Raw genomic sequence first — 8,360 nt, forward strand, 5'->3', positions numbered from 1 at the left:
TACCTGCACACCTCTGTGCCTTGGCTGTTTCCAAACCACACGTGGACTATCTCACTCCACACCCCCTCTCCCAAGCTGTGGGGAGACATCTGCAAAGGGAGATCAAGGCTCTCCTGCAATATTCATCAGCCAGGAAGGTTCAGCATCTGTTGCCTCCTCTGAAGCTCCCCAGGATCAGCATTTGGCTGCTTTTCCAGCTCGCTGGTGTGACTTCAGAGCTGGTGCCCTGCTGAGCTCCACAGCTGCCCGAGCAGAAGGTGGCACCAGCACCTCTGAGAGCTGCTCAGCATCCCAGGGCTGTCCTGTGGCACAATAACTAGAGAAAACAACCTCGATGGGGGTAGCCTTCTCTACTGTAGGATCTTCTACCGATCCCCACCCAAACCCCTCACAGATTCTGGGGTTTCAGACCCTTCCTTGTTGTCCCTTCCCTGTCTGTGGCTGCTGCACAAGCCCAGCTTTTCCCTGCTTCTGCAGCTCTGTGGAGCACAGGTATTTGCATGGAAACCTGCCTTGGAGCTGGGTCTGTTTGTCATCTCCCTCACACTTGTGGCAATCAATACTTCTAACCTCCTTCTCACCTCATTAGTGCTGCCCTCTTGTGCTTTATCTCCCAAGTTAATTTTCCCCGTACCTGCTCTCTCCTAGCTCTTGCCAGGCAATAATTTCCTTCAAGGCTGAGGAGGAAGCTCCTGACAGGAATCCTTTGCTGTCTGGGTGCCTACAGACTGTGTCTGAGCCATCCCTTCATCAGTGAACCCAAGGAAACACCATCAGGTGGAGCTTCTGGAGCCTTGTTTTATCAGAAGGGATCCCTAGCTTGCAAGTGCTGCTGTCTTTGACACCCCCCACGAATCCACCCAGATGCTCCAGCATCATGAATCCACCCAGATGCTCAACAGGGCTGGAGCTTGACCTCAGAAGAAGGTACCTCACCCTCATGCATCCCTTCCAGAGCTGCAGCATCCAGTGGGGCACCTCCATCCTCTCCAGAGATGAACAAGGTGCCCTGTGGGAATGGCTGGGCTGGGGGAGGATCTGATGGGATGCTCATTGGCTTGCACCCAACTGGTTGAGCACCCAAGGGGTGTCTTTATTCTTGGGGTTAACCTCAGGCTTTGCCCTCTGAGATGTCATGTTCAGTCTTGGGGCTGTTCTGAACTCTCCAGGCCCCTGATCCTGGCTGTGTCACTGTGTAATTCATGGCCTTGGGGACCTGGGATTCCAGTATGGCCCAGGAGGAGAGTCATGGCACGGGGAGGGGAGGACAGTGAACGTGCCTGGCAATGTAATATCCCTGCTCTCAGGTCACAGACCATGGCCATGAGTTGAGCTATGTGTGACGCTGCACCATCTCCCTCTGAGGCTGGAGGCAATTAAGACAGCATTTTGATTAATAACGAGATGAGCAGGGGTCTCTGGAGCAGGAGGCATGGCCTCACAGGCAACGCTGGGTCACCTGTGGCCAGGGTCACCACTGCAGTCTCCTCAACCATAAATTTGGGGCTGTCAAGGCTTTTTGGCCAGTTTTCAAAGTCTGAGGATAATTAGCTAGAAGACCTGGGGAAACTACCTTGGAAAGGATGGATAAATGAGGAGGAAAAGGAGGAGGGCCATCCTTCCCATGCAGCCTGGGACACAGTACCCCTCTGTTCCCAGTCTGATGTGTGGGGGATGCTCTTTTGGATGCTCTCCAGCTTGCTGGCTGCCTGGGGGCAGACCATGATGCCTGTATGGCTCAGAGTCACCTTCAGGAGAGTGGAGTGGTGGGAAGAAAGAGCTTTGGCCCTATAAATTTACTTCCTCTGTAGGCAGTGTCACCTTGGCGATGGCAGGCAGCAGCTGCCAGAGAGCTGGGCTGTAAATCACCGATTCCTGGTGTTTTCAGACTGTCCCTCCTGCTTTGGGTCCATCAGCAGTGAGTCAGAGCTGCCCCAGATGACACCACTCTGGTTTACAAGTGCTGAGGGTCAGAGGTTGAGTAAAGAGCTGAACAGAGACCAACAGCTCTGCTGACTGGGGAGGCTGCAGGGCTGGGAGGAGATGGAGGAGCTCCTGGGATAGGAGGGGACCTGATGTCCCCTGATGTGGAGGTGCAGGTGCCTCTGCATGGGGACTGGGCACAGCTCTGCAGAGCTTTGGTCCAAAGGAACCGAGATGTAGAAAAGAGGGGGGAAAAGAGGGAGAGAAAAGGCAAATCCAGTCTTTGAAGTGATCCTGGAAATAACTGGTATTTCTTTCCGTCTCCCCATTCTCTCTGTGTGCTCACAGACTCACCAGGTTGGAAAAGCCCTTTAAGCTCATCCAGTCCAACCATCCCTGTCCTGTGCTAAACCAGATCCCTGAGCACCTCATCTCCCCTCTGTTAAACACACCCAGGGCTGGGGACTCAGCCCCTCCCTGGGCAGCCTGTGCCAGACCCTGACAACTCTGCCAGGGAAGAACTTTTCCCTCCCAGCTGAGCTGACCCTGCCCTGGAGCAGCTTGAGCCCATTGCCCCTTGTCCCATCTCCTGTCCCCTGGCTGCAGAGACCATCGCCCACCTCTCTGCACCCTCCTGGCAGGTGAGACAACCTCCTTTCAGGTAAACCACCACTGCCACACCAATCTGAGTGGGCTTGGGCTGGGCCATGGAAAGGTCCATCCTCACTTTCCCCAAGAGCCTGGGTGGTATTCACCCATGGGGAAGATGACCTGGGGTCTTCTTCACTGGCCCCACAGCCCCAGGCCAGAGGAGCTGTCCTCAGTGCATGGCTTTTCTCTGATCACAGCAGCTGATGCAGCGTGAGGTGAGGATGCACCACAGGTTTCCAGGAGCTAGGAAGCAGCAGGAGCCTACAGAGAAGCCTTCTTCCAGCCCACAAGGATGGAGTGAGGGGAAGCAGGGCTGCAGACACTCCATTTGCAGACAAAAAGCACACAGGATCCAGCCTGGCCCCGTGTCACACGCGCCTGAGGAGCGATGTGCATATTAAAGCCATCCCTTCAAAGCCACTGGTGAGGAGACCGTGCTGAAGTATTGATGAGCCAAGCTGGCACAGGGACTGATCTCAATGCAGCTGTGAATTTTATTAATAAGCTTAGAGAGGCCACACAGCAGCCTGGCACCATCAGAGCCACCCCACCGGCTGCCCCACGCTGAGCTGGAAGAGCTCTCCATCCTCTGAAGTTCCCTCATCTGACCCCAGGCTGGCACATCTCCTGCCCCACCAGCCTGGCTCTGCTTCTCTAAGGCCACGAGACTCATCTGACATTCTTAGGGCCTCACAAACAGCAGCACAAGCAAGAAATGAGGGCAGGGGTTGATGCTGCAGGTAAATATCAATTAAAATAAAATTAAATTTTAAAAAAGTTAAAAGAAAAGAAGGTGGAATGAAGTAGAGTCTCAAGTGAGATTTCATCCAAGCAACAGCATGGGAAGCCCCCATGTCCCCATCTTCATGTCTCCTCTCTTCCCAGCTCAGGTCAACCTGCAGGTCACCGGGCATGGAGCAGGCAAGCAGAGCACTGTTTCTGGGGTCAGTGGTTTTTGGGATGGATTCCCATGGCAACCAGGCTTCTGGGAGTGCTGGAGTTGCTGGTGGCATATTGGAACTGGATGAACTTTAAAGGTCACTTCCAACCCAAACCAGTCTGTGATTTGGCGCTGCACCCCAGCAGCACTGGATGGGGGCTCAAGGGGGCCTGGGATGGTGGCCATGGGCCACAGCAAGTGGCTGTTTCCCTTCTTTTCCTTCTTTTCCTTCTTCCCCTTCTTTTCCTTCTTCCCCTTCTTTTCCTTCTTCCATTACAAGCTGGGGAGCTGGGACTTGGGTTTTTAGTTCTTATCATCCTTATTTAAAAACTCATTTACTCTAGTAACAGCTCTGCTGACGTGTGAAAGACAAGCTCCCACTCCTTGAGGGCCTGCTTGTCTCAAGAAGCAGACTCAATGAATGGTTCAGGAGGAGGAGGGAACCTTGTGTAATGAGTTTTTTATTACTATTCCCCCCCACCCCCTTGCAAATGACCTCTCCAGCCATACCCGGTCATCACAGAGGGGGCTGGGACACCACCACAGCACCATCATTCTGTGGAGGTGGCCATAATTCTGCTCCACTACAATGCTTTGGGAAGAGACAGCATCTCCCTGAACTCCTTGCAGGTTCTCCATGGCACCATGGGGAAGCCTGACGCAGCCTTGGCGCAGGCGATGCGGCGGGTGTTGGTGCGTGGGAGGCACAAGGAGCTGGGATCAAAGTGGAGCCGTGCCACAGCTTTCCCAGCCAGATGTGGTTTTTTGATAGAGGAACCGGGTGATTATTGCTCCACAGCTCCCTGGATTTTATGCAAACCATCATTAAATGATTATTAAATCATTATTAAATGGGAAGCCTGACTAGGCGTGAGGAAGAATCCACCCTGAGTGGCTCAGCGACGGCATCGAGGACGTTACACCTTGATGTGCAAGGGTGTTGGGGTGTTCAGCCCAGCAGAAGGGCTGTGCCTGTTCCAAGGCACCCATCTCTTTTGGGTAGGACTGTCTTTTTAAGAGGTGCTTGCCCTCCCAGTGTGCAAAACAGGATGTGATGAATCACAGGTGACCATCCGCATGTCAGCAAACCCTGGCCACTGTGGCCCTGAGCTGGGTGCTCAGGCACAAACCCCATGGTGAGGGTGTCAGTGGTCAGGCTGTCCTGGTTTTGGGTTTTTCTCCAAGAAGGGCTCCAGGAAATAAGCCAATGTGTCCTCAAGGAGCTGTTCTACAGGCTGGAGTGGGGTGTGTGCCCCAGCTTTCCCTCCCAGCTGCAGCCTTCACCTTGACCAGGCTCTCTGAGGGTGCCACAAGGCACTGGTGGAGAATTAATTGGGTGAATTACGGAACATTTTGGTTGCTCTGACCTAATTGTGGCTCACCAAGGAACGCTCTTCAGAAACACCTTTCCCACAGCGCTGTTGCAGGGCTGGTTGCCACGTAGCTGGACTGGGAGCTGGGGGATATCTAAAGCATGTTCTGGGCTTGTTCAGCCCAGGGAAGAGAAGGCTGCAGGGGAACCTCATTGCAGCCTCCCCGTCCCTGAAGGGAGCAGAGGAACAGGAGGGGAATCAGCTTGTTAAAGGGCAGAGACTGGCAGGACAAGGGGGCTGGAGTGAAGCTGAAGGAGGGAAGGGGGAGATGAGATGTTAGGGGGAAGTTCTTTGCAGAGAGAGTGGTGAGGGGCTGGAAGGGGCTGCCCAGAGAGGGGGTGGGTGCCCCATCCCTGGGGGTGTTCAAGGCCAGGTTGGCTGGGGCCCTGGGCAACCTTGTGTAGCTCCAGGCCTGGAGGTTGGTGTCCCTGCCTGTGGCAGGGGGTTGGAGCTCTGGGACCCTTGGGGTCCCTCCCAACCCAGACCAGGCTGGGATTCTATGCTGTAATTCTGCGGGACCCTCTCATTAAGGATGGCTTTGAGGTCAGCCCTTCCACTGGGCTCATTCAATCAAGGACCAGGGGTTTTTGTGGCCCTTTGGGACAAGACCCTGGGGGTGCTGTCCTCTGGAGGACACCATGGAGAGGGTCTGTGAGCATGTGTGAGCCAGAAGCCTTAAACTCCCTCCAGCGCCGGGAGCTCCGGGAGCGCAGGCTCCGGGGTGGAGCGGCCGCGGGACAGGCGAGGTGCAGCAGCCGGGACAGGCCGAGCCGGCTGAGCCGCTTCCCACGCGTGCAGAGCCGCCCTCTGCGAGGCCTGCGGGCTGGAGGCAGCGGCGAGGGGCTGTGGGGGGTTCTCTTCGCCTTCTTTCTCTGTGTTCACCCGGTGCCAGAGGGAGCAGGGCGTGGTGGGGTGGGGGTCTGGCTGCTGAGCCCCCTCAGTTGGGGTTAAACTGAGAATTGATAGGATGCCCCTGGGGTGTGTGATGCCTTGTTTGCACAGGTAACCCCCCCCCACACACTTATGTGCCCCTCCCAACTCAGGAGACACTTTGAGTCTGGCATCTGGGGGCTGGGCTGTTGGAGGGCAGCGTGGGTGAGAGGGACTTGGGGGTCCTGAGGGACAGCAGGATGCCCATGACCAGCAATGTGCCCTCGTGGCTAAGAAGGCCGATGGCATCCTGGGGTGTGTTAGAAGGGGGTGGTTAGGAGGTGAAGAGAGGTCCTTCTCCCCCTCCTGGAGGTGGTCTCCTGGCTTAGGCAGTGCTGGGGCATTTCCCTCCCTGCGTGTTCAGGTTTTGTGCCCCACGGTTGTGTTGGGGGCACAGAGACACCCCCCCACCCAGCTGGCAGAAGATGTTGGTGCTCTGTGGGTGGTTGCAGCCTCCCTCCAGCTTTTCTGCCACTGCTTTCTACTTGCCTCTCCCTCCTCCTCCCTCCGCAAGGTCCTACCTAATCCAAGAATAAAAGCGACCCCACCAGCAGCCATTTCCCCACCTGCCCACCCTCCCAGAGACTCCGAATCCTCCTTCCCTCTATCTTTGTGCAGTGCTGTGGCATGGTCCCTGCTCCAAGGGAGGAAAGGAGGTCCTATAGCCAAGGGAGGTGGCAATGCCACATCAGGTGACAGCTGATGGAAGATGTCAGCGGCACCGTGGTCCTCGGGGCTGATCCAGAAGGGATCACAGGGGTGGGAAGGGACCTCCAGAGCCCATCAGTCCAACCCCCTGCCCAAGCAGGGTCCCTGGGACAGGGCACACAGGTCGGTGTCCAGATGGGGCTGGAATCTCTCCAGAGAAGGAGACTCCACACCCCCTGGGCAGCCTGTCCCAGGGCTCCCTCACCCTCACTGGGAAGAAGTTCTTCCCCACATTGGTGGGGAACTCCCTGTGCTCCAGCTTGAGCCCATCGCCCCTTGTCCTGTCCCCACAGACACTGAGCAGAGGCTGCCCATGTCCCCTGTGTCCCACCCTTCAGCTATTGATCCCCATTGATCAGATCCCCTCTCAGTCTCTTCTCTCCAGGCTGAACAGCCCCAGCTCACTCAGCCTTTCCTCACAGGGAAGATGCTCCATTTTGGTGCTCTCTGCTCCAACTCTGCTCCCCTTCGGTCCCTGGTGTGGAGCTGCAGGGAAGACGCCCGATATCAGGGAACATCCCAGCTAACACAGTTCTCCCTGGTGCCCCAGCCTCTCTTCCTCCACATGGAAGAAAAATTACCTAATTTTCTTCTAGAAGAAACATCCCCCCCACCCCAAAATAAAGGCAAAGCAAACACCTCAGCCTTTGTTCAGGGAGACCATGGCCGCAGCCTGCTCAGATGGAATTTATTTTGCTCTGGGTAATTCAATCCATTCGGCCTCAGGATGTGGCCAGGAGAGTTGAGCCAAAAAATGCAAGTTTAAAGCAAGTAGGTTTTATGCTGTGTATACAGCTAAGTTTGGGTTTGGCTGAGACAAGCAGTTTCCATGGCTTTTTTTGCAATTTCTGTTGTAGCAACCAGCTCCTTATGCAATGGAAGAGCCCAGGGAGCACGTGGTCCTCCAGTGAGCTGCAGCCGGAGAGAGGGCCATGGGGGGAGCTGGAGCAGCCTGGCCTGGGGGAACATCGCTCATCACAAGGTGATTAATAGTGTGTGACCCTCGCTGGGGACAGCATGCTTGGCATGAGTGAGTATATCCATGTGGTCTGGCCCGGAAAGGGTTGGGTGGTTTCCTCTGCAAGTTCATTCTCCCAACCTCCAGATGCCTCTGGTGCCAAGTGGGGCTGCTCCCGGTGCTGGGATGTGGCTGCTGGGCTGTGCTTTGCCTGCTGAGGTGTCCCTCTCCCTGCCATGAATGTTTTTAAGGGAGGGCTGGGAAAGCTGAGCAGTGCCAGTGAGCTGTAGCCCAGCAGCAGCTGGGTTGCAGATGTGTGGGGAAGCCCACACCAGCCAGTGGTGTCGATGTGTGTCCCTGTCCCCTCCAGCCTTGTCTGCCCTGCGCACGGGAGGATTCACCCTTGAACAGGGCTTGTCATGGATTTTGTGTGGCACCTTGCACCTCCATGTCCCTCCACGAGGCTACAAAGTCTCTTTGACCTTCTCCCCACCTCCACTGACCTGACAGGAGGGTGCAGAGAGGTGGGCGATGGTCTCTCCAGCCAGGCAACCAACCCCAACATCTCTGCAACCACCTTGCAGGTAGCTGTAGGGAGCAATGAGGTCTCCCCTCAGACATCCAACTGGCATCATTTGACGCCCGATCTGGGGTCAGCAGAGACCAGGCACAGCCCCCCACCTTCCTGTGCCACTAAGATTTTGCAGCCTGCTGTTGCCATATCTTGCAGCCTCAGGGCACCTTGGGCAAACAGGGGGCACCTTCGGAAACATCCAGCCATGCTCCACTCTTCTCACCTTCACTGCACTGTGTCACCCTGTCCTGCCTTTCTCTGAGCTTCTCTTCTCGGTGTAAGCCCAGCTTCAGGGGCCTATCT

The sequence above is a fragment of the Gallinula chloropus genome (assembly GCF_964237585.1).
Source record: "Gallinula chloropus genome assembly, chromosome: 14".
NCBI classification, from domain to species: Eukaryota; Metazoa; Chordata; class Aves; order Gruiformes; family Rallidae; genus Gallinula; species Gallinula chloropus.